Source organism: Ambystoma mexicanum, chromosome 1q (assembly GCF_040938575.1).
Source record: "Ambystoma mexicanum isolate Mex_15411 chromosome 1q, UKY_AmexF1_1, whole genome shotgun sequence".
Taxonomy (NCBI): Eukaryota; Metazoa; Chordata; class Amphibia; order Caudata; family Ambystomatidae; genus Ambystoma; species Ambystoma mexicanum.
The window spans coordinates 222,505,731-222,532,576 of NC_090922.1; the positions used below are offsets into that span (position 1 = coordinate 222,505,731).

Genomic DNA, 26,846 nt, shown 5'->3' on the forward strand with positions numbered 1-26,846 from the left:
GTCACGTGACGTCATCATCATTTGTGTAGGAGCTGCTGGAAGGAAGGCGTTGTGGGAGCGATTTCGCCGTTGCAAGCACGTTTCGTATAGTTGATTGTTATTTGGTTTCTGGTAAGTCTTAAAATTATCTCCTGTTCATTGTCATTATTGGGCAGGGGGCATTTCTGTGTATTTTGGTGGTTTATAATGTGCATCAGGGGTGCGATTTACTTAACGTACAGGCGGGTTTTGTTTTCTTTATTTCGGTGTATTTTTGGGACATGTAACGTGCATCACAGGGGTGAGTGAGGCAATTTTGGGGTGGGGTATTGTGTATTTTGGGGGTTGAGATTTACTTAAAGTACAGGTGGATTCAGTTTGTTTTGCGGTTTTCTCATGCAGATGTGCGACGTGTGTCTTATGGAGTGGGGCTGAGCACAGTGCGTTCCTCCCGTCCCAATGGGACTTCCACTGTGCCAGTGAACAGTACAGCCAACAGTTATCCTCCCCGCTGGAGGGGGAGGCATGGGGTTGGACGATTTGGTGTGTGCAGCAGATGGGGATTGCAGACCTACCCATAGGGGTACGAATTTCCACCCAGCAGTTATTTGTTTCTCCTGCATGGGGGGGGGGGAGGCGATTTGGCATTCTCCGGGAGGGGTTTGTTAATTTACCCCTTTGTAATGTGGGGAAGAGAAGGATAAACGGAGGCCTTCTATTGCTTTCATTATTAATCATACATTTAAAGTCGCTATGAGACCCGCTAGCATTGTGTTTGTTTTAAAGTTTGCCAATACTTTCTGAAATGCCTTTACGGCTTATTGATGTGTATCAGTTACGTCGTTGTGACGTTTTCACGTGGGACGGTCTACGTGCTTAGGAAGAGAGGATCGTGGAGGCACGAGCGCTCCCCGCTTTGCATGTGTGTGTGTGTGTGTGTATATATATATATATATATATTGATCGCAATCAATCTGGGAATCGGGCTGTTCAGTTGGATTTGATGAGCTGTTTTGGTAGGTTTACAAATCTTGATCACTCTGAGTTGTGTCCATGGGTTGATATTTTCTGTTTCAAGAAGGTTCCATGTTGGGGTGATTTTAATCAGCGTCAGTAGACTAGAGGACGCACGACCCAAGGAGCCTATGCAGGGCAGGGTTGAGCACAGTTATGAATCCGTTGCAGGTCAGCGGTTTGGTGAGCCAGGTCTCTTGGAGGCATATAACTTGACAGGATTCAAGTTTAGGAGCTGGTGAGTCAAACAGATGGGAGTGGCCTCTCGTGTTCCATGAGCACAGTATCCAACTATGGGTCCTTAATGAGGCTGATGGTTGAGTGGTATACCGGCTCGTTAAGTTGGGATGGAAAATCATCTTCATACTCTCGCCAAAAAGGAGACTCAAGAGTATATCTGGCTGTCAGAACGATGAACATTCGGTCTAGTGGTTACTCCGTCTCTATCTAAAGAGTTCCTGTTGTTCATTGTTCTCAGCGATCTGTCATGTTGTGTCCATCTGCGATCGTCAAGAGCCGCTGCAGGTAACATAGCTGGCAACTTCAATTCCTGAGGAGCTTCTGTTTTCCCTAATGTAGGTGAGCATGCAAAGCCCAGTGATGGTAATGGTGCAGTCATCTGTGTAATTCGATTCATTGCATCTTCGTGTATAGTTCAATCTGAATCTTGTCTAGCGATTTATCGTCCAGAAAGAGTACCGTCTTGATTTCTTGCGATTGTATTGATTTCAATTGCAGTATTGCATGTAACAATCTTAGAAGGTTAGTCCTGTTGAGTGACAGGATCTCTTCTGTGATCAAAACAGGCCATCTGGAGGGTGTAGATCTGTTTTTTCTGCCATGGATCCGCAAACTGAGGTGATCTGTATACATCAGAAATATAAAGCTTCTGTGTGTCGCCCTCTCGTGGGTGTTGTCTGCCGGATAGCGGATGAGTTGGTGGATCTGTGATTGTGATCTCGTTTTCTGAAGTCCTTTCGGAATTTTCAGACGTTTTTGTTGTTGCTGGAATAGTTTGATGGTGCGTCTGACATTGTTGTGATGTCGTCTGAATAAAAGGATGGCGAGTCTGAGATACTTTCACAGGAAATGTTTGGCCTGTTGTACCCCTACGGTGGATCAAAAACATATTCATCCAGTTTTATTAGTACTGATTCATTGGGAGGTGGATTCTCGGGGGTCTCTGGGGGATCCATGTGTATTGTAAGATTGAGGAGATCTGGCAATTTTGAACAGCTTTGGGTCGGGCATGGTGGATGGAAATGCATGGTCCTAGACACTATTTTCGGTTCTCGATCTTTTTTTCCCGGTTGTGCTAGGGGGTTTGGAGGGCTTATTTGTCATGAACTATAGAACACACCCCTTTTGGACTTCCTGGTCCTTGTCTCAACGGGGCTTACACTCCCTTGTACTCCCAACATGGCCGTCCACTGTGAAACGCCTTCCTCGCTCTACACCTTGGACGTAGCGTGTTCTATTAATAGACCGCAGCTCTGCGCGTTTCGATGCTATTGCGAAGTAGCGACCAGGCGTGTGCTCCGTAGCTCGCGGTATTGTTTTTCTTGCTTCTTTCCAGCCACCCCCATTCCTAGTCCCTTTCCTTCCTTTCTTGATTCCTGGACTCATGTGTCAGTAGCGCACTCTGTAAATTTCCCGGATTCCTGGATCTTTGCATCCCGGAACTTTGAACGCACGCTGGAGTCGGAAGAGACTTGTGCAGCCTTATTCAAGACTCGATCCGACCGCAAGAAGGCATCAATCAAGAAATCCAGCAAAGATCGAACTCTGGTGAGAAGGGGGAACTCCTTGACAGTTTCAGACGCCACCCGACCGAACTCGATATGGACATGGAAGCGGCCGACCAGGACCTGATGCGTGGCATGCAAGAGCTATCGACCGAGGTGCAGAATCTAAAGGCGGAAAACGCTGCTCTCAAACAATTAGTTCTATCCCGTGATTCTGCCACAAAAGAAAGTGTGTTGCCGTGCGGCATAGTGGACAAATACGATGGGTCGGCAAAAACCCTTTGCGGATTCCTGGATTCATGCTTGGTCCACTTTACTTTTAAGCCCTACTACTTTTCAACTCCCAGGGCTAAGGTGGGGTTCATAATTTCCCACCTTTCAGGAAACGCCTTAACCTGGGCTACACCCCTCGTTAATTCCGGCGATGCTCTCCTAGATGACTATGATGGCTTCATACAAGCCCTTAAAACCATGTTTGACCGTCCAGAACAGGTCTATAGTGTCCAGGAATGCCTGTTAGACTTTCAGCAAGGATCCCAGGATATGCTCACCTATGTTACCCGATTCAAGCAATTAGTCAAGGAAGCTGATTGGTCCCTGAGGCGAGTTTTACCCTTTTCGGGAGAGGACTGAATGAGGAGATTAAGGATGAGTTGGCCAGAGTGGCTCGCCCAAACTCATTCCAGGCACTAATGGACCTTGCCATGCAAATAGATTTCCGTATCCAGGAAAGGAAGGCGGAGAAGAAGAGATCCAGAGGTAATCCTCCGAAGCTGTCCTTTGAAAGTACCACCAAGATGGACACAAACCAAGGCTCAGTCTCCGAACCAGAACCTATGCAGATAGGAGCCTTCTGTGGACCTATATCCCCGCAAGAAAGGATGAGAAGGATTCATACGGGGTTGTGCATGTATTGTGCCTCAGACAAACACTTGGTTAGGGAGTGTCCTCTAGCTCCTCCTCGGCGTTCAGGAAACGCCAGCTCCCGATCCTAGATGGAGCAGAGCTTCGTGAGAGATGTTTGCTCCACATCAATTCCATCCTTGAACTCTCCTTGACAAAACATTTTGGTGATACTACAGGTCTTCCTGTCACTCTCCAAGAATAAGACCTATCCCATTCTGGCCTTGGTAGACTGCAGAGCTATGGGAATTTTCATTGATCAAGACTGGGTTGTTCCGTACGAGACACGAAGCACCATGCAGCCGGTGGAAGCAATCGACGGAAGACCCCTCACTCTGCAGACAAAAGAGATCCAGCTTTCCATGAACAATCACCAAGAGCGGATTACATTCGACATCATTAAGTCAGCTCATTACCCCATGGTATTGGGTATGCCCTGGTTACAGAAGCCCAATCCGTAGATCAACAGCAGGATCACTATTCCTAGGCTCAGTTTTGTATGCCCCACTATTTCTGGATCCCTCCTCGACACCCCCTAAAGAACCACTAAGAGACCAGCAAACGCCACTCATGGTTTCCAATATCATACAAGTCCCTGAGGCCTATCGGGGATATGCTGATGTATTTTCAACTGCCATAGTCCAGGCCTTACCCCCTCACAGACCTGAAGATTGTGCCATAGATACAGATCCCTCAGCAGTGATTCCCTTCGGCAGAATGTTCATCCTTTCCGAACCAGAGAAAAAGGCCCTCCGAGAATACCTGGATACCAACCTTGAAAACGGCACCATAAGACCCTCAAAATCTCCAGCGGGTGCTTCGTTGTTCTTTGTTCCCAAGAAGGACACCAAGGAACTCAGACCTTGCCTCGACTATCATGGCTTAAATCAGTGCACCCTCAAAGATCGGTACCCACTGTCCCTGATCTCGGATATCCTGGAAGCTGTGTGAGGCGCCGTAAAATTCACAAAGTTGGATTTCCGGGGTGCCTATCATTTGATCCGTGTCCTGGAAGGAGACGAATGGAAAACAGCCTTTAGAACACCCTTTGGTCACTATGAATATCTAGTCCTGCCCTTTGGACTAGCTAATGCCCCCGCAGTTTTTCAATGTTTTATGGATGGGGTGTTTTCTAACATGTTATTCCTTTTCGTCATTGTCTATCTGGATGACATATTAATCTTTTCCAAGGATCCTCTAAAGCATGAAGAACATGAAAAGGCAGTATTACGACTCGGTGAACACAAACTTTTAGCCAAACCCGAAAAATGCTTGTATCACGTTACTTCTGTTCACTACCTAGGATTCATCCTTAGCACAGAAGGAATTGGTATGGACCCTTCAAAGGTAAAGGCCATACTGGCATGGCCCGCTCCGACGTCCGTGAAACAAGTTCAATCCTTCCTGGGGCTTGCCAACTTCTACCGGAAGTTCATTTATACCTTTTCCGAGATCGTTCAGCCGATCGTTGCCCTCTTGAAGAAAGACACCCCCTTTATCTGGTCTACACCGCAAGATAAGGCATTCCAACCTTTAAAGACGGAGTTCACACAAGCCCCCATCTTGGCCCAACCCGACATAAATCGGCCATTCCTAGTGGAAACGGATGCCTCTAACTACGCCATAGGAGCGGTCTTGAAACAGGAACTTGGAGATAAACTGGAACACCCCATTGCTTACCTCTCAGGAACCCTGACTCCCAGTGAGACACATTACTCCGTCCTGGAAAAGGAACTGTTAGCCATCCGCCAAGCCTTCTCTGAATGGCGACATCTACTTCTGGGTGCTAGATATCCAGTTCAGATCCGCACAGACCATCAGAATCTTCAAATTCTACAGTCTTTGGAGTGCAGGATCAGTCGTCGGGCGCGTTAGGCCTACTTCTTTGCCCAGTACCAAATCCAAATCGCTCATGTTCCCGGATCACAAAACCTGATTGCTGACGCCTTATCTCGATGTCCTATCTCGATGTCCTGACTATGTAACTACTGAAGACTGGGCCTATCCTAAGATGTTTCCCCACACGATCTTTGTAGCTCAAGCAGTCAACCTCCTGGAAGAAATTCGAGTGCAAACCCAATCCTCTGACCTCTGGAAGGATATTTCAAGGAAGAATCCATGGAACCTAATAGTTAAGGAATGATAATTCAAGGACGATGCTCTGGTCATTCCTACACAGAAATTACAACAAAGAATGATAAACCTCTGTCGTGATACCCTTCACTCCGGACATCGTGGCATAACCAACACCCTCCATCTCATACAAAGACACTTTTGGTGGCCTGGAATGAAGACCAATGTACAGCAGTACATCAAAGCTTGTTCTATCTGCAGTCAAAATAAACATAACAAGAGACCGGCGGGTCTTCTACTGCCAACAAGGCCATGGGATATCATTGCTACAGACTTCATTGTGGAATTACCACCTTCCCGAGGATACACGACCATCATGGTTACCATAGACTTGTTCACTCGTATGTGGGGCTTGGCTAATGGCAGGGGATGTGCCTTCATCAAAGTCATCATTGTTGAAGTGAGGAGGGCTTTTTCTGCCCTGTCTGCTGCTGCCATGTCAAACAATCTCATTTGCCATTGATGGGAGAACTCTGCTTAAAGATCCAAACGATTTTCTATTGTTGCAAGGAAGGTCTCAAAATCTGTTTGGTATGGATTAAGGCCAAAAGAGTTGCTTGGTCTTTGATATTTTCGTTGGCAGCTTCATATAACTTACAGAACGGGATCATGGTTTGCGTGGAAATTGCTAGGAGTATATTTTGGAGCTCTGCTTAAAGATCCAAAAGATTTTCTATTGTTGCAAGGAAGGTCTCAAAATCTGTTTGGTATGGATTAAGGCCAAAAGAGTTGCTTGGTCTTTGATATTTTCGTTGGCAGCTTCATATAACTTACAGAACGGGATCATGGTTTGCGTGGTAATTGCTAGGAGTATATTTTGGAGCTCGACCATGGTTGGGATCCTTTGATGGTGGTGTTCATCGGGGGTTTTGCATTGACATTTATTGATTGTAAGTTGATCCTCTGTATGGTTCGAAGAGACTGTCTTTCTCTTGTTACACTCAGGGTGAGTGGAGCAAGAGGGGTTGTCTTCTTAATGCTCAAACTTGAATTTCTTTATTATTGGCTCCCTGGTACTAAATGACTGTTCATTCAAGGCTTTATTTGATGGATACTTGGCAAGGGGATGGGGAATTCTTAGGGCCGGCGTCGATGTAGATGGAAGGTCATTTAATCGATTGAAGTGTAAGTCTCCAAATATTTCCTTCCTTTTTTCAATAGTGGTCATGAGTGACTCAATTTCAGTGATATCTAGAGATAGTCGCGTCGCCACAGTGTTGGATTGATATACACCGCTTGGCTTCGTGGTTTTTTGAGGGCTTCTCATAGAGTAGGGCTTGAGCCATCTCAGTTTGGCTTGTTTGGCTTTTTCTTTTTTAGACTATTCCAAGCGTTGGCTCTTGTCTACTTCATTTTTTTTGTCTTTTAGAGCTTTGACGGTTATTGTCTTGGATAAAAGGGCCAGGTTAGATTCTGTAGCCTGCTCTGTCTGTTGAGTGCCTTGTGAAGTGTTGGACGGCAGCTCTATTGTCGAATCTCCTCATATTTTTGTCTCGTCTGTCTTTTTGGCGTCAGCATTCAGAGAGAGTGGGGAATCGGCAGTGGTAAGATTCACAGAGTTGCTCAGAGAGTCTACAGAGTTCATGGCACTGAGCAGAGGGGGAGCAACTAGGTTCAGATAATCGTTTCCAGGCGGGGAGATCTTCTGTCTCACTGCTTTGGAGACCTCGAGTTCGCTGTTCAAAGGTTCAGGGCCGTCGATTGGGAGAAGGTGAGAAGTAATATCTTCCGTTTCTTCAGTGAGATCCGTTCTCGGTGGAGTTAGTATTGTTGAAGTGGGAGTAGCCATCTCATCCATTATGGGCGGCTGTTGGATGTTCGCTTGCAGATCTTCCTTTTTGCGAGAGGACTTGAAAAGAGCTTGCTCTATCGTAGATTGAAAAGAGGAATCGGAGACAATTGGGAGTTTTTTTTTTTTTAATCACGTTTCCCTAGTTGACTGGTTCTAGGACCGGGTTTGTTTGTAGGAGTGAATTCGTGCTCAGTAAAGGACGAGTTTATCCGAGATGTCATCTTGGTAATTACTTTCAGAGACAATATTTCAATGAAGTGTCGGGATATAGAAGTTCAGAGGGTTACGACATAAGGGCTCAGGGGGGCGGGAGAACCCCACAGTCTCCCTGGCCAAGCTTGTTTCCGACTAGCGTTCTCAATTAGGGATCCTTGATTATATGCAAATTCAGTATGTGCAGCACAAGTTGAAAGACAGTCTTAAGCAGATGGCCTCACACGAGTAAGAGGTGGGGGGGAATGAGTCACGCGTCGGTCAGGGTCAAAGGGGCAAGCCCCTGCAGTCTCCTGGACGCGACGCTAAACAGATGGGTCAATCTTGTTCAGTGCTCAGAGCTAGTGGTAAAGTCAGGCTCAGTGAGGCACACACGCACTAAAGGTGATTGGAGTGGGAGTCGCGCGTCGGTTAGGATCAAAGGGGCGGGCCCCCGCAGTCTCCTAAACACAACACTTGGCGAGGGGCTCAGAGTTGCCTCAGGGTTCGTTGCCGCAGCTGAGCAAGATGATGGGGACTCGCAGCAGTCTGCAGGGGGCTGGTGCTGTGAGGAGCACAGCAGGAGGTCAGGCGGCACAGCAGTACTATGAAGGATGAGGGAGATGGTATGCAAGTGTGGTGAGAAAGCTCGAGCAGATTGGATAAAAATCAACCTGCGTCCAACTCCTCTATGTCCGGTCTCTTTAGAGTTTAGGTTACTGTGATAATCCAGACTTCACAGTGCCGAACCGATAAGCAGACAAACGCGCAGTGCTGATAATCGCTGGATACAAGTCAAATGAGGAAAACGCATGTGATTATGCTGACATATTCAAGCTGCGTCCGCATCTACTTCGGGGTTTGGGCCACGTGAGCAACTTGGCGACAGAAGCACAGCAGCAGACCCCTTAGTGCACCCAACTTTCTCTCGGGCACCCTACTCACCTCATTGGTCGCTGCCTCAGCAGCAAGCAGCCTTAAAGCCCCTTACGGAGCGTATGCAGTATTTCTCTGCTCGGCTTGCTAGGCAGGGCAGGGCCTGGCAGCAGTCTTTGCCCAGCACTCCTCAAGGGGCCCTAAAGGTACTCAAGGATCCAGGCGTTCTTTCGATTTTATGGCTCCTGAGTTCCACAGTATCTCGCTCCGCGTTCTCGCTCCTCATACGCACTAGAGGAAAGGACCTAGGAGCAGGGAAAAGACGAGTCAAGCTGCGCTGTAGTGTCTCACAGAACACGAGAACACACAGCCGCTTCCGACTGCCATTTTTATTTTTTATTGCTTATTCATAATGCGCTTATTCATCTCGGGGAAGTGCCAGGTATATTTAATGATAAGGATATTTTTATTTACATCAAGCTCATACACAGGTGTTTCATAGCGCGGCAAGGGAGGGGAATGGGGAGAACAAAACACTGATGGGCTTGTTTTTCCTATTTTGATTTTAGTTGCACCAACAGCAGATCTTTCTGTGTCTTCTTGGCTGGTATCCCCATCCTCTGCTCCACCCACCCCCAAACAGAAGTGGTTTATGGCCGTGCCGCACACGCAGAGGGAATTTTAGGGCAGATTCGGCTGCCGCCATCTTCACCCTTATCCAGTGGTGGAAATTGAAAACATTTGGTGGGTGGTTCCACAAGGGACAGGTAGGGGCGGAGTTGAAGGGGTGGTGCCCAAAGAGGCGGGGTTTGGGCGGGTGGAGCTGGCAGTTGACCTCGGATCAAAGGCACTGGTGATGAGTTACTTCACTATGCAGATAATAGTTTTGACCAGTGTTGCTGAGTAAATATCCTTTTAAAATGCACAATTTGAATTCCATTTTATAAATCCCCCCACCCCCCTTGGGTACTATTCAAACATGGTCCAAAAAGAAATTAATTGCCATTTACAAGGTTCCATATCCCCATATATATGGTCACCTAAATAATATCGCCACAACATTTTCCCGGCGATATTATTTATGGCGACCATATATATGGCGATATTATTACCTGATACCGTTTACAACTATGGGCAACTTTTTCATTGGTGCCTGAGACAATTTTATTGCCCAGTCCGACCTGCACTTGTACAAGGGAGCAAACCGTATCATCCATCTGTGCACCTAAACTACCAACATCAATGTTAGTCTACACTGTGATCTGAGCTCATACAGAGGATTATTTTAAGCAGACTGTTAAAGAATCATTAAAAAGAGCAATTACTCTAGCTAATGGTGAAAGAGCAGATAATCTGTGGGGAAATCCTGGTTTAAACCGACGGATTGTCCTGCAACCTCATTCTTAAAACCTGCTGGTTTCTGTTCGCGAGGCAAGGTTTTCTTTTACTTGAACCACAACCGGCACTGCTCCTGCAGCTCCCCCCTGAAAGCAGTTGAGTGGCTGCATCGTGTGGGATAGTTTCAATGATAATAGGGCTATTTATTTATTCATGCAATGTTTGACGGCTACCTGTATATTTTTTTATGCACTGTTTGTCGGATACAAGTATCCGACACATCCGGGTCCATCTATGCGACAAACATTGCATAAATAAACTGGGTCGTGGCTGAGGACTAACTTCCTCTGGTGGCCCTGTGCACCCTGCACGGGCTCACCAGAGGAAGTTAGTTTGCTTTTCCTGCAGCTGTGACCTGTATCAAAGTCCTGCTGTGTACACGTAGGGGGGCTGAGCAATCGGAGAGCTCATGGCGGCAGGGTGAGCAGGGGGGCTGGATCACTGCAATGCATGTTCCCCCTGCACCCCTCTCCCTCTGTGCCCCCACCTTGCTTGGCCATGGGGGGAGAAGAGGCGAGCGGCGACAGAAGCACGCATTGCCAGTGTTGTATGATATCCCGCTCCCCCACAGCAGATTGCTGGGCTCTCCAGCAATCTGCCGTGGGGTAGCCAGATATCGTACAACACCAGTCCCCCCTGCTTTGGCTGTCCCTCTGCCTCGTCACCCCTCTGCTCCATGGGACAGCGCTGGCCGGGTCTGAGATCCGGCATCAGATGTCGGGCCGGATCTCGGGACCTGGCCTGCCTCAGCCATGACCAGGCGTTATCAAGCCCCCAGCTTTGCAGAGAGAAGGAAGCTGGGGGCTCGGTGACCTAATTTAAGCAGGGCTCCTTTCCCCAGCCGTCACTTGCGCATTCCCTGGCTCTGTTTATTCATCTCGTTTGTTTTTTCTGTCCTGAAAGGGACACCACGGAAATCAATGGGCCATGAACATCACTGTGGTGGGGTGGGGTGTGGTCACTGTTGAAAGCAGACATTCAACATGCTGGACACATTATTGTTCTCAAAGGAAAAAAGTCATTTCCAAACTCAAGAACGCTGCTGAAACTTGCGTTTACTAGTTTTCTTTGAGATGTAGGTTTTTTTTTTCTTTCTCTGAGCGCCACTCCAATACAATTTGTGTGCCCCTTGCTTTGTGTTTTATCACAGGTTATATTCATAAAGATGTTATGTTTACAAATGAATGCTTCCATTGTGCTGACAGCAGTTATTTGGAAATTAAACTGGGTTCATGGGTGCCAAACGGAGGCAGAAATACCCCAACCCATCCCTTGGCCAAACACATTTTATAGCACTTCTTTTTTTTTTTTAGAAGTAATTGCAAAACGCCCTATCGATAACAAGTTTTGCATTTTTTTTTTTTGTTTTTATTGTTTTGGTTAAATTCAACCTTAAACACAGTCTCAGCAATGGTCTGTCAACCTGCTGAGCTACTCTGGGAGCCATCTACTATAGAGCAGGTCTATGCATCCCATGATATACTAAAATCACTGCATTACCAACAGTACATTGGTCGCACCGCTACCATAGAAGTGATTTAAAGTGGAATTCATGTATATCATCCTGCTGTGGGTGCCAGGCCTTCCCCCTGCATGTGGCACCATATGTTGCAGAGAAGCGAGGGGTCCTCGTGTCTGGCATGGCAGCCGCTGCAGTCTGCTGCTATGTCAGCGCTGTCACCTAACTGCAGTATAAGCTACATGGCTATTACTTGATGTTTCCGAAAGTTGGCTTGGTGAGTTAAGAACTACTGTGTCATATTCTATGTAAGATATGTAGATTAATGATTTTAATGCCAGTATGCTGTACTTCACAACTGTTAAGGGTAACCTATAACAAGCTGATGTTCTTTCTCTCGCTCGCTCTATTATTTTGTTTTGTCTCTGTGACTATGAGTCGCGTTTTCAGGTATGTGCTTTTGACTGCTCTCTACCAGCTGGGGTGGACTGGCCTATAGGGAACGTTTGGAGATTTCCCGGTTGGACCATGCACCCTAGGTCCCTTTTGTGTGCAGGGGAGGATGTGTGCCGACTGGCGGAGTGTAGTGCGCACATATTGGTACAGTCAATCTGGTACGTTTGTACAATTTTTTTTTTTATTATTACTATTTTTTTTGTTATTTGAAATTCTTTTTAATTGTACTTTTTCAATTGCAGGAACACACATTGGCTTAATCATCCCATCTTGGACAGCAAAGTCCCCAGCAGCAATGGCACCATAAAAAATCCTGACCTCTGTATTAGGAGTTTCCGACGGTAAGAATGTCTTTTTAAAACTACTGTATTTTGCTGTGGATGATGGTGGGGTAATTTTAAAGGTATAGTAGAAGTCGCAATCAGGGATTTCAAACCTATTTTTGAGGCTGTTCCTTTCTCATGTCCAGTTTGGGGGGGGAACTGAAAGTTCACGTCTCATGTGGGAGTTGCATTTACAGTGCACTGTGTACTCTCTCCTGGTTTCCTAGCATTACGTCCTGCTTACTAGCTGATGCCTAACACCCAAGAGCTGGTTTTAACCCCTGCACATTTTTTGAAATCTCAGGTAGACCCATGTATCCTTGACTAACTGTTTTCACTGCAGCAGCATCGCTCCACGCGTCGGTGTGTCAACCTAACCACCTGTGTCCTAGCAAGAAAATTCCAATGAAGCACTTGACCCAGTCACGCAGGCAAGTAAGGATTTCTTCTCCCTATGTAATATTGGTTGAGTAGAAGTGCTGAAGGTTTATATCTGCCCTGTGCAATGTCCATCCAGGTGTGGTTTTCGCCACCCTGTGGCCTAGTCCAGGACCACACTTCAACAAATAATTAAAGCTAGAACTTCACAATCTGAACAGGGAGTCTTCTGAGACTTGTATCGATGTGGTGTTTTTTTAAAATCCAAGCAGCATTTCTGACCCATTACTGCTGAGTTTGTTTTTCCCCAAGCTGTTCACATGGTTTTCTTTTTCGCTCCCCTGCTCCCCCCAGCCTTTTCATGTGGTTAGCTTTAAATCCTGTGTGGTGTTTGTTTTTAAATCTTTTAAAGAGTTTTTAATTTTCGAAAAGTTTAAATGGTTTAAAAAAAAAATAATGTGACCTAAATTAACGTGGGAGGTTTGCAATGTTTTCAGAGTCGGGCTCCTCTTTTAGATGGATCATCGGTACTAAGTGAAGAAAATATCTTTTGGTGGGGGTGTCAATTTAGAAAGACTGCTCAGAGCGGTCTTTCTAAATCGAACGATCATACTTGTCAAACCCCTGTCGCACATGAGTGCATGCAGGGGCCGACAGGCGCTGTGAGACCCAGCAGAGTCGTTACAGGAGGCAGAGGTGTGTTTTGGACTGTGTGCGCATGTGGGTAAGATGCGTGTGTTGGGGGAGGGAAATTGGGAGTTCGGGGGTCTCCCCCCCCCCCCTGATTGACGATTTAATGAGTGTGTGGGGAAGGAGGGGGGGCAGTACGTGAATTCCGCACTTTAAAGTCAATACAAAAACGGCTGGGAAAAAAAATCAGTCTTTTTTTTTGTGTTCGGGCTTTAAAATGCAGAAATAACCCATAGAACTGGATGGTTTCCTAGTGCCCAAAGATGGTAGGAATCTCAAACGAAAAGCGGAAGGAGAGGTGGAAACTGACACGAGAAATACAAAAACACGGAAATATGTCTCTTTTGGGTTCACATGGATCACAGATACTGATAAGTTAAGCTGCAGTGTGTGGTTTGTGGCGCTACGTTAGCAACCTTAGCAAAAAAGACCATGGATTGGTTTGTACGGCAGCTACAAGGCATACACGAGCAAAATACACTGTTAAATCGTGGCCTCAGTACCTGCAAATGCTTTGGAAGCTTCTTGCCACATTATCTGGGGGGGGGGAAGCCCTCTACAGGTGCTGAGAGTAATTCTGCCGACACTTTTTACTGTCAACCGGGTAATGCTTGGTGACGGTGCAGCAGAGAAATGCAAAAGTAGCTTTGTCTGACACCACAATTTTCTGCCGCATCACTGACCTGTCCCCTTCTATCAGTTCAGAATTGATATTGTGCTTGAAATATTGGAGAAATATTTTGTGAACCAATTCAGGGCAGAGCAACTGCATCTATAGTCATTGACATTGTTAACTACTTGCTAAGTTCCCACTGCCTAAAGCGTGATGGTGCTTTTAATATCTGGTGCTAGAACTGGGTTAAAAGCCAAAGTGTTGATAGTAGCTTCACATATATTGTGGACACACACACTGCGTGATCCCCAGGAAGCTTTGCATGTGCGCAATATGGGGAATGGGCTCTCTGAGGTGCTGGCTTTTTTTTGTAAAGATTTTGCATTTTATTACGATGCACCACACAAGAGCCCATCTGTTTGCCACATTATGTGCAGAAATGGGAGCTGAACATGATGCTTTGTTTCACACGGAGGTCAGGTTGCTCTCCAGGGGGAAAGGTTTTATATTGTGTTTAGGAACTCTGGAACAAAGTGAGACGCTTTCTCCTGGGTTTAGACCAGACGAAAGAAGAGCCTCTGTGTGATTCACACTGGCTTGTACTGTTAGCTTATTATGGTGACCTCTTTGAAAAGTTACATTTTCTAAACCTATCCCTGCAAGACATAGAAAAGAAACCACATCATTGGCTATGAACGCAAAAATGTCTGCATTTAAGAAGTAGTTGGAGCTTTGGAGGAGGAGGGTTAATGTCTGCATTCTGACGCGTTTCATTATTAGCAGATGCTTTTGAGGAGGTGGAGTATGATCTTTTCATGTGTTGCTGAACTAATGGGAAACCATCTCAGAACCACTCTCAAAAGTACTTTCCAGAGGACAATTGTAGCATCAATGACTGAGTGGTTCAGCCTTTCCTATCGGACGTAGGGCCCGCCTACTGGAGAGTCAATTAAAAAAATTGACCTTGGTGGATTTTGGCAAAATGCAGTTTCTTCCTTTTATCCAAATGCAGTCAATGTACTGTTACCTTTCAATACCTCGTACCTTTGCAAGATTGGATTTTCAACTTTTGCAGCCCATAAAACTAAATACCGGTCAAAGCTGGAAGGAAGCCAACCACAGGTTTTTGCAAAAATTTAACCCAATAGTGATGGCTGGCTGCTGAAAGGCAGACCCACCCTTCACACTAGCTCTCCAGTAGGCCACTGTCCAACTTGCAAGTGACTGCATTGATAGTAATCAAGTTTTTGTACTTAAGTATGTCCTACGTTACTCTTTGAAATAAATACCCAACACTACTTTTAGTCACATCCCCTGTAGCAAAAAAATCAGAATGCTGCGTTTGCAAATATTTGCCCTCTAATTTGAGTTATTGCAAGTAATGATTTTGAAAGAATGTTGTTTGGCACCCACACCTCCATTCTACACCAGATAAACATTTTGGAGTCCATGTGGATAGAGGGGCCCGACCCAGGTAACTTTTTCTTAGGGAGGGCTTGGGGGTCAAATAAGTTTGAAGACCAAAAGACCACTGCCTGTAGAGTTACTATCTTGTTATCAAGAAAATGTTTTTTTTAAAAAAAGGCAAAAAACCTAATTGCTATCTTGCTGGCACTGCTATATGTTAACGTACATTTTGATTGCTAGTTTGGATGAGCACTTATCCTCCCTGGTCCCTAGGGGACAGTGCATGTGTGGGCGGCAGATGCTTAATTTACTAAACAAACCTTTGCAAAATCCCTGGTTGCTTTAAAGTGGTCCATTATCCACGTGCTTGCTGTGCCCTTGTGTGCGGCGTTGCTATGTGTCCGGTACGGCGCCTCTACAACATGACCGCACCTTCAGTGGGTAGGAGCGAAATCATTCCGGTGCTTTACTGGGAAGGAAAGAGTTGCACGGACCCAGCGATACTCCAGATTTGACTCTTGTCGTCTGCTTATGAACATTGCATTGCAGTGTTGCCAGTGCTCCAGATAAGATTTTGAGGTAAGAGTATTTTACGCATGCTTTTTCAGATAGAGAGTAAATGCAATTTCAAGAGTCAAAATGAGTTTTCTCCTCTGCAAGAGAGTAAAACGTATCCAACACATATACAGCTGTGGTGTGCCCTCCCCCCAAGTAGGGTGACCAGACGTCCCGGAATTAGGCAATCTGTCCCGGAATTAGGCAATCTGCCCCACATGCTTGTTTTCATTCTTGTTTAAAAGCCCTATACTGGTTTTGGTGGGGGTGACCACTGGCAGCATCCCAGCTGTCGCTGCTGGAAGAGTCAATCTTCACATCTCGATGCACAATGCTCATTTACCAACAAGTCCACATAACAGTTCAAAATTAAATAAACATTAGAATAGCTTGGTGGTTTTACATTAAAATGAACACTTAAACTAAGTCTCTTGCGTCCCATTGTGAGCTAGAACACCTATCACATGAATTAACTGATTGTGCCACAGAGGCTGCTTGAATTGATTTTATAGCAATCAAAGCAAAAGTTACTTTGTTTTTAACATGCTTGTCACTACAAATCAGCAGAGTTTACATCCAGCGAAATGTGTTTTATTCCTCACCCAACTGCTAAAGTTCTGTCATGACAGCCACTGTCAAATTGCAGTGCTACTTTTATGTTGGTGGCCTGCCCTGTGTTTTATATCTTGAAAATGTTGTCACCCTACCACCAAATCATAAAATCCATTTGAGGAACCGTAGCCATGTAACACAAACATAAAGGATAGTAAACGTGTTCTAAGAAGTTTGATTTTCAAGTCAAGCCGCAAATTTAGGAAATGTCATCTATTGCTTTCAAGTACATTTCCAGTTTGTGTCTGTGATAAACGGTGGGTGGGAATGGATGGGCAGTGCCAGCATGTGGACATTGCCCAGAGTGAAGTCTTTTGAATGAAACTGAAATAGAGCAACAACATTTTGGAGGCGCTAATAACTTCAATGGTTGCAAGGTTGTGGGGGGCTGAATAGGAAGCCAAATATGAAGGGGACAGAAAAAAAAGCGTAAATTAGTCAGAGACAAGGGGTTACAAACAACGCGATGGACATTGCTTAGGGTATGTAAGGGTGCATGCTTTATTGTGTTGCTCGCTTGCTACGGTACACCCCTTTTTGGTGCCGCCGATTCGGCGCAGGCCTGTTTGCTGCGACCGCTTCGTCGCAGCGGCCAGTTCGGTGCGCCCCTTTTGGCGCAGAAGCCTTTCTGATGCTGTCGATTTGGCACGAGGGATCTTTGGACGTGGCTGACTTTGCAGCCACTTCTAAACTCCCTCGCGCCGAATTCAAAAGAATAGTTATTTTCAAATGCAGCACGTTGGCAGGAAATGTTATCGTGTTGCATTTGAAAAGAAGTGTGGGTTGAGCTCCTGGGTACAGGGCAGGGGCAGTCTAGTGAAGAGAGCTCCTTTCTATAGAACAGAATGGTGTAATGCCCAACGCTCGGGCCCATATAGAGAAGCCTAGTGCAAGAGCTCCAGCCCATGGGGTGTAGGCGCTACATAATGCAGGGAGCTCCTGCTTTAGAGCAGGGAAGTTGAATGCACAAAGCTCAGGACTAAACTGAGTAGTCTAACGCAGCAGTTCCTGTCCAATTTGGTGTAGGCACTACATGGTGCAGAGAGTTTCTGTCTCTAGAGGTATGCAGTCTAATGGAACCGGCTAATGCACAAAGCTCAGGCCCACAAAGAGCAGTCTAATGTATGAGCTCCTGTCCTTGGGTTGTAGGCGCTAGATAGTTGAGAGAGCTCCTGTCTACAGAGCAAGGCAGTCTAATGCAAGAGCGCATATCCGTGGGGCGTAGGTGCTACATAGTGCAAGGTGCTCCTGCCCACGGGCTGTATGCAGGGCATATTGCAGGGAGCTCCTCTCTACAGAGCAGGGCAGGCTGATGCATAGTGAGTGCAGCTGTCACATGCAGAGAGCTCCTGTGCGTGGAGTGCGGCAGGGTAGAAGGAACTGTGACCCTTGACTTGAGAAGCAGAAACCAACTAAAATATTTTACAAAATCAAGTTTCACAGAAGTACATCTGTGTTTCTACTCATGTGCGTGAGGATGCAGCTTGCTATGCTGCTGACAAAAGAAACACTACAGTGCCATCTAGTGGTGAAAGGTATATATTTTTTTAATGAATAAATAACGCGTACATGGTACGCAGTAGGAAATGTAATCCTCTGTATTGGCCATAATTGCATGCGTAAAAAGGCACGATACGCAGCTTATCTAGAGAGCTGAGTGTCGCATAGCCCCTGTGAGAATGTGTCTCTTGTATATAGAGGGCACAATGCTTGTAATTTTCTATAAGTTGCCCAGACAGCTGCATGCCAGTGCACACACCCGCTGGCATAGATTTCCCTTGTGTGGGGATTGTTGATGTGTGGCTTGTGCGAAGCGTGTGTGCCTTTCGCAGCATCTTTAATATTGCTTAATTCTGAAACAGGGTGCCGAGTGATAACGTTTTGTTTGGCTAGCATGAAGGCTGGCTAAGTTTTGAAGTGTGTGGCAGACTGTTTGAGCCGCTGTTTGGTACAGGGTGTGCTGCACACACCGCCAGGTGTAGTCTCAGGCAGGGGATGGGTGAAACGCCCTGATGATTGAGTTCTTTGATTCCTGCGTTCCTCCTTCTGGTGGCACATGGTGCTTTGGGCTTAGATTTGCTGTTGTGATTCGGCGCGCAGGGAATGGTTGCAGATATTGGCCAACCAAGCTCTCATGAAGAAGGGAGAGAAAAAGACTCCTCTAACCAACAGTGGACAGATGCCCCCCATTCGATTTATTTCTCTTAGCAATGCTTGCTACCTGATCATTGCTTTCACTTAAGCCATTGAACACCAACCAACTAAAAAAAAAGTGGCATCCATTAATTGTCCAGCAACTGAATTTGCATTAAAGGAGAGTTTCAACGCTCCCCCCCCCCCTTCCCCGTTTCAAGCTGGGGAACATTGTTGAGATTTGTGTAATGTGAAAAGTGTACAGGGCCGGTACTGAAGTTCAAGTTCAATGCTATACCCGCGAGGCAGAGCTTTTTACGCCATTTATTTTAAATGGCACATAGATGGCTTGTTCACCCCCATTTTCCATTGCCTTTTCGGTTCATGGTAGGGCTAGTTGTGCCAGCCTTTATGCGCAGGGGACCGTGTTATAATTCCCCTCATGACTCATGCTCTACTCATCTACGTTTAGTTTGTTCAACACTTTGGGGAAATTGCTACATGATTTAATATATACAAATGTAGGTTTCAGGGACTCTGGATTACTGCATGTTCTAGTTATACCTATGTCACATTCTCTATATAGGTTGATGAGGTTCCCGGAGGGATTTTATTGCCCCTTCAATGCGGTTTGTTTGGTTTTCTTTCCAACCACTTGACCTCAGCAGTTAATTGAAGATAGGAAGCATTCAATAATGTTTACAGGCAAACTAGGGATAGTGATCCCTGTCATTAATTTTGAAAATATCTTTTTTGATCATCGTTTATGATGATCTGGGGTGAATGCTTTTTATGGTTTTTCTTTTTTATCTAAGGGTGGGACCAGTTCATTCTTGTTAGATGATGTTGAGCTATTTTCTTGCTTGTCTGGATTTTTCAGCAGCCTTGTGTATCAGGACTGGCGCGGTAGCGGGAATTTTCTGACCTGGGCGTGAAAGGAGTGCTGTGATTTGCTTTGCTATTTGAAAGTGGGAGGTCACTTTATTCCCTTCAGGCAGTGGTCTTAAAGCCTTTTTATGCGGAGTGCCCCCCCTTGAATAAAATAATTTCTGCCCCCACCATAAATTCTTATATTTTCTATTAAAAAGTCACCATAATCCAAGCCCCCCACCAACTGGCATCCTTTGGGCCCCCCAGTTTGAAGGCATCTGCCATAAGACGCCCAAGCTGTTCAGCATACAGACCCCCCCCTTTTCGTGGGTGGGGCGACTACTTCCCAGTTCCACACAATGACTGTTATACGGGTTAGGCTGATTGCTTTCAAACCGTTGCCAAGAAGGGGATACATGCTCCTACTGGCTGACCTTCTCTGGCTCTAATGTTGTTGCTGCTCCAATGCCCCCACACAAATAGTCCATGCCTTCATCAGATAGGTGCACCCGACCCTCTACGTAATAGGTTATCTACATGTATCCAGCTGTGGTGCATGTCTGAGAAACCATGCCTCTGTAAAGTTTACCCATGGCTTGGTATTACTTTTTTTGCAGGATTTTTCCACTGCTATGAGCGCTGCACTATTTCAGCTGTAGTGCACATTAGTGATGCTTATGGGAGGGGGGGGGGACTTGTGACCCTTCTCGAGGATAGTGCCTGGCTCATATTAGCAAAGGCCTTCCTGCTAAGGTGTAATATTTACTTTTTGTTACCCAGTAAAGATCACTTTGGTCATGGGTTCTGTCACTGCATACCCTCCTATTTTTTGTATATGTTGCTGTCTGCAAGGTGGGGCTCTCTATGGTTGATATTTACATTTAAGAAACTGAAACATGTGTTTGTCTTTTAAAAGACGCACACAAAATGACTGCAGCATTTTAGGTACAAGAGCTCTGCAGTTAAGAACGCATTGCCTCTCCAGAACACACACCTCTAAATTTGCGAACCGATGCAACTAGTTAAAGCCACAATGGGTGGAAGTCTTGGAGGAAGTTAACCAAGCCCCAAGAGACGCTTCACTCATAAATCGGGACATATCATGCAGGAACATCCATAGCAAGCCCACTATAAATTAATGGTTGTGTACAGACCTGGTTCACAAACACTTGGCACACACTAAATTTACATATTTTATTTCTTCTTCTAGACAATAACTCAAATCATCATGGCACTCTTTGATTCAGACAATTCTCTGTGCATTTGAAAGGATGGGGAATTTGAGCCTTTGCAGTTCCTGGTGACGTTAATTGGAAATTGCAGATAGAGGGTATCGATGAAAGTAGAAGAGAAATACGTGAAGAAAAGGATTTCAAGGAGTCATGCTTTTCTATTTGGGTAAGCAATGTGGTTTTTTTTTTTCATCCATTTGAATTTTGGGGGAGGAGGGTACATCTGACATCCCTATGTGGAGTCGTTCCCCTTTTTCACACATACAGATGGAATGCTACACAATGCCCACCTCATTTACAGCATCTCTTTCCTCTAGAGTAACTATAGATGGTCTACTGATTTCACTTATGTTATTGACAAAGCGCTATGGGTTGAATGTCTTCGGGGACCGTAGTCCAGGTCAGAGTATGCAGCTAGGACAGAGAATGGATTGCTATCGGCGAATCGCACTCTACCTCTTTAAAGTTAGGTATACAGTCTTTTAGAATGAAAGTAAAACAATATCATCGGGGTATTAATTTGTAGGTGAATTTATTCCCATAAAGTCAGCCGACACATGTTTCGACCTTAGCCTTCTTCAAGGCTTTGAAATTGAACATTTGGTATGGTGACCAGGTTTGGAAGTTGATTGTGAAAAGATCTTGAAACAATTTTCTAATAGTACTTGATGATTAAAGGGTTGAGTCCCGAGAGACCTGTCAATGGCTGGCGCGTTGTGCTAAGTCTTTAGTGGTGTTTGGATATCGTGGATTGGTTCCCCAAATCAAAATTCCTAAATTATCTTTTTTTTTTGTTTGTTTTTTACGCCTTAGATGCAATCCTGAAAATGTAGTCCTCGGGTTGGGGAACTAATCTAGGATTTCCAAGGTAGGGCGCAATTTGCAAATGCCAATCCATTTTCTGTCCTATTTATTCAAGGTCTTTACGCATAGACCTTGTGGAATTGGTGATGCAGCGTGGCACTATTTATAAATTATAGTGGCCACGGCGCACTCCCAACGGTATGTACCCATACACATTTTTATGTGTGCAGCTACACTGAGTTGTGGGTAGTAGCTGCATGGGGAGGGAGGGAAAGCGCCAAGGAGAGCAAGAATAAGCAAACTCCAAGGGGGCGGATAGAGTCACGCTTATGGGGAGTCACCGCAGTGTACAGCTCAGGCAAAATGTTTGTTGTATTGGTAGTCACATTATGAAGTTTCAACTTGCCTTTTTCATACCCGCAGCCAAGAAACAGTATTAAGACCCAGGAAACATTTGATGAAATAACAAAAAGCTATAATTGAGGCATTAAAAAGAAAGGTAGAGGAGAAAAAGCAGCTACTGGTGGAATCTGGAAAAAGAAGATGCAGTGAAAAAAACAAGAGAATTATATTGTAAAAGCTGATTGGTGAAAAACGGACTATTCCAAAATGTATTAATGGCTGTTCACAAAAGCTGGAAAAACTTCTTTGGCAGGGATGGCTAGTGTTCTTCATTCCTTCCTCAGAACCTGCATATTACTTCACCTGGAAAATTGATAGACCGCATTAAATTGGTAGATGTATGTGTAATGTTGCAGTTCCCAGAGATGTAGTTGTGCAACAACTGCAAAATATTGGACTAAAGTAAGGTAATCTGTCAATTGTCTGCTACAAATGTTTTGTCGGACAGATCTAATTTGATAAGCTCAACTCTATCACCACGTCTTCTTAACCGTGTGTTCTTGTTACAGTATGACGGTCATGCCTGTTTGGACCATGAAGGGACACCTACACGTTACCACACACCTGTGCAATCTTTCAGATTACGGTTTAAAAAAAAAAACAATGGAATTGGAACATCCCCACAACCGAGTTTGGTTGCTACGTCAGCCCCTGCTACTAATCTACAATGTAATTGTAGCTCACATGCTGCTCTATGAAACTGAAGATGCACGTGATCTTGTGTGTAGAACTATTATAGTTGATCTGGTGAATTTGTAGGTTGGTGCCAACTTGTAAATGGTACATGTTTTTGTGCTATTGGGGCTCAGCTAATGTTTTCTTGGGTGTGGTGAATGGTTGAACTAATTGCTAGCTGCTCATAGTGATATTGGGTGAAGTGATCGACAGTCTTGTCATGCAGGTAGACCTTCTGTTTAGGTCACTGAAAGTGTTTATTTTAGTGCAGTGATTTGTAATTGTGGGAGTTTATTGGGTGTGATGCCATGTTAGCTAGAGGTGAGATATGAAATGAAGGAGTTTAGAGGTTGGTTCGTGACGTGGGGTGGATTTTTAATTTTGTATACTAAATCAGCAAACCTTAGTTAATGACATTTGAGTGCTCTAGTAAAGATGGCAAGTAACGGCTGCAAATTCCATGTTTTCCAGTACACTATCCATAAGTCTAATCCTAAAGTAATACCTCCCATCTTACACACAAAGGAATCAAAACCCTTTTCCTAAATCGTTTGAAATCAACATCCTCCTGAAGTTGTCTGCAATAATCGTTCACAATTTCAAACCCATCCTAAAGTTGTCACAGGGTTATCCTGGAGTAATCCCCACCCATCCCTGAAGTTGTCATGGGGGTCATCCTGGAGTAATACAAGATCATCACTGGAAGTAATCAGAACTCCTCTTGGAGTAGTTTCTGTGATAACTCTAGAGTCATCTCATTTGAATATTTCAGCCTATACACATACGGATGGTTTTGGATGATCTCCCTGAACTAGCCATGGATGACTCTAGGATGGAGTCACCGGATGACTCAAGAATGATTCCAGGAAGATCTTCATTTTTGACTTGGGACATCTCCTGCAATGCATGTTCCCAGCTTACCCTCCTGCATAGTGGAGGGGGCAAAGCCCCCATACTGTGGAACTTACTTCCAGACTATCTGCTTGAACCAAAAATTCTGGCCGTCTTCAAGAAAGAACTTAAAACCTTTCTCTTCTTTTAAGCAGGATCTCGGGTAGCACTGTTTAGGATTTGTATTGCCAGTAGCTTGTTCACTGTGACCATCCTAGATAGGATTGGTTTAGGTTAGCATTGGTGCACTCTTCTTTGTTTTTTTTTTTTTTTTAAATTTGGTTTTATTAAATTTTAGACGACAAAGAAAGAGAAATAATATACATTGCATCATATCTGCATATTAGCACATGGTTACACCAAAAGAGCAGAGTCTTGGTCTTTTTTATACTTTAGATCGTCTTCATCTAATTCTCCGTTTCTTAGGCGTAATGGGTAACAAAAAAACCGTACCCCCCCATGGATTTCCATTTTATTACCAGCAGTGCGCGGGCCGCCAGCAGTAGGTGTGGGACCAGTCCTTTTTAGTCTAATCCAGTCGTCCTCTTCCTTTTCCAGGCCGAACAGAATTAGTAGGGGGTCAATGCCCCTTTGTATGCCATCAATTTCTTTTATCCATCCCAGGACCTCCTCCCAAAACACCTTTTTGTATGAGCAGGACCACCACATATGCCAATAGTCAGCGACTTCGCCACAGTCCCTCCAACATCTTGGGCTTGTTGTCTGGAACATTTATGACAGTCTGAGCGGGTCGTATTGCCACCTGTGTAGGAGTTTAATGGCATGTAATTTATATTGGCTCGATATGGATGTTTTGGATGTAGCTTTACACATTGTTTCCCATTGTTCGGGGTTTAACTCGCCTCCAATATCTTTCTCCCACCTCTTCCTAAGTTGTTCTGTGGAGCCAGCTCCGGCCTCAATCAGCTCTTTGTACATTACAGATATCGGACCCTTCATCTCGGACTTGGAGTCTACGAGTCTTTCGAACGGGGTAAGTTCCCTTGCCAACTTGGATTTCCATTCGGGTTTTGCTAGGACACCTTTTATTTGTATGTATTGGAAGCTGGATAGAGGGCCTATTCCTAGGGCTTCAGTTAATTCGGGTATTGGGATGAATGTGTCCTTTCTTTGTAACTGGCCCACCCGTTCCAGGCCCGCCTCATACCATGACTGGAATCTTCCTACGTTGGGTATGTGGTCGTTGATACCGGGAGACCAGAGATGGCTGAGTGGGGATGGCCAAGTGGTGATCCTCTGCATCTCTTTACCTGGTTGCCATATGTTCCAGATGGTACTTAATATTGGGTGGTCTCTGATTTTGCGTTTAATTCTTTTGTGTGGGATCCACCATTCTGATACTGTGGCCGGGGAGAAGTAGTGGTTATCCATGTGGCCCCATTGAATATGTTTTTGATCACGTAAGTGTGGTATGAGGATGTGTAATTGGGAAGCTTTATAATACGACCGTAGATCGGGAAGGCCTTCTCCTCCTTTGTCTTTGGGGAGTGTTAGTATGTTATACGCAATCCTCGCCGTCTTCCCCTGCAAGTGGAACCTCATCATCACTCTCCTGGCCTTCTGAAAAAATCCATTTGGTATCTCAACGGGTAGCATCTGAAAGGGGTACAGGAACCGGGGAAGACATACCATTTTAATGGCATTGATCCGTCCCAACCATGAGATCGTGTGCTTGTCCCACCTTTTTAGGTGAGCCGAGAAGCTCTGGAGAAGGGGAGGGAAGTTGGCCTCATATAGATCCACCAGAGTTTTGGTGATGTGTATACCAAGATACTTCAGTGTTGACTGTTCGAGCTTGAGGCCCAAGGGTAGAAATTTAGATTAATTCTCCTCTTTCGTTCCCCGTAAGGGGAACAGTATTGATTTGCACTTATTCACCTTGAATCCTGAGAGATGCCCATATTCCTCTAGCAAGTTTAGTGCACGGGGGATAGATGCAGAGGGGTTGGTTATATGCAGCAGTATGTCATCTGCATAGAGTGCTATCTTGTATTCTGTTGTACCCAGCCGCATACCTTCTATCTCGGGGTCAGTCCTCATATTATGGGCCAGGGGTTCTAGGGAAAGCGCAAATAGGATAGCAGAAAGGGGGCATCCTTGTCTGGTTCCACAACCCAATTCGAACCATCTGGAATATTCCCCATTAACAAAAATTGAAGCCTTGGAGGATGTGTATACGAAATTAGAAAATTCCCATCCGATTTTGGCCCTATCCCCACTTTACTCAGCACCGCCCTCAGGAATTCCCACTCCACTCTGTCGAAGGCTTTTTCTGCGTATATTGACAGTAGGGCGGGGTCGCCAGGTAGAGTGTGGGCAGAATGGACAAGGTGCAGTGTTTTGCGCATGGTGTCCGCCCCTTGTCTACCCAATATGAATCCGACTTGATTGTTATGTATGAGGTGAGGTATCAGTACCTCCAATTGAGCGGCTAGTACCCTGGTATAGATTTTGACATCGAGGTTAAGCAGGGAGATGTGGCGGTTGATGCACAGTGTTTAGGGTTTCTCCCTTCTTTGGGTATCAGTTATTAGCGCTCTTGTGAAGGAGTCAGGGACTTGTCCCGTTTCAATTATCTCGTTGAATTGTTCTGCCATGAACGGCGTAAGCTGTGTACTGAAGGTTTTGTAGAACCCGGCTGTATAGCCGTCTTCTCCAGGGGATTTACCCATAGTAAGTCTTTTAATTGCGTCTTGGACCTCAGTTTCCGTTATGGGAGACTCCAGGAGTTCGGCTTCTGGGCGTAATATTTTAGGCATCTCAATCGAGGATAGGTAGCGATCTGTATTCGTTCTCTCAGGACTCACTTCAGAGATGTATAGTCTTTCATAAAATTTGGCAAAACTCTCGGGGATGGTATGGGGGATGCGTGTTATCGAGGGATTTTCTCAATCATCTCTACCACTCTCCACTCTTTGCTCTCTGAGCCTAGCTGCGAGTAGGGCATCCGCTTTATCCCCTTTTTCGTAAAAAGTTTGAGGAGTCCAAGCTTGCACACTATTTGTTCGTGTTCCAATAGTCTTAGCTCCTCCCTTTTGCGCTGCGATGCATTTATTTTATCTTGGTCTATGTGTGGGTTTCTCCTTATGTCGTTCTCCATTTGGGATATTTCAGATCTGAGTCTATGTTCTATGATCTTTCGTTGTCTTTTTTTGGAAGACCCTTCCCATATGAGAACCCCTCTCCCAAGTGGCTTTGCCCGCTTCCCATATGATTTGTTTGGACACCTGGCCGTTGTCATTAGTTTTGAAGTATTCACTAATTTCAGACTCCATTTCAGTCTTAAAGACCAC

The 26,846-nt window shown here is 45.2% G+C and overlaps 1 long non-coding RNA gene across 7 annotated transcripts; it reads left to right on the plus strand.

Moving 5' to 3' along the window:
* Nucleotides 1–23,097, plus strand: LOC138526831 (uncharacterized). 7 transcript variants are annotated; one of them, XR_011283745.1, is made up of 7 exons: nucleotides 6–111; nucleotides 11,930–12,105; nucleotides 12,190–12,288; nucleotides 12,614–12,705; nucleotides 15,707–15,937; nucleotides 20,739–20,926; nucleotides 21,988–23,097. It is a non-coding gene; the product is annotated as an uncharacterized lncRNA (long non-coding RNA). The 7 variants fall into 7 exon arrangements; XR_011283743.1 differs by lacking the exon at nucleotides 15,707–15,937 and having other exon boundaries at nucleotides 1–111; nucleotides 11,942–12,105; XR_011283747.1 differs by lacking the exon at nucleotides 15,707–15,937 and having other exon boundaries at nucleotides 9–111; nucleotides 12,575–12,705.
* Nucleotides 23,098–26,846: the final 3,749 nt, after the last annotated feature.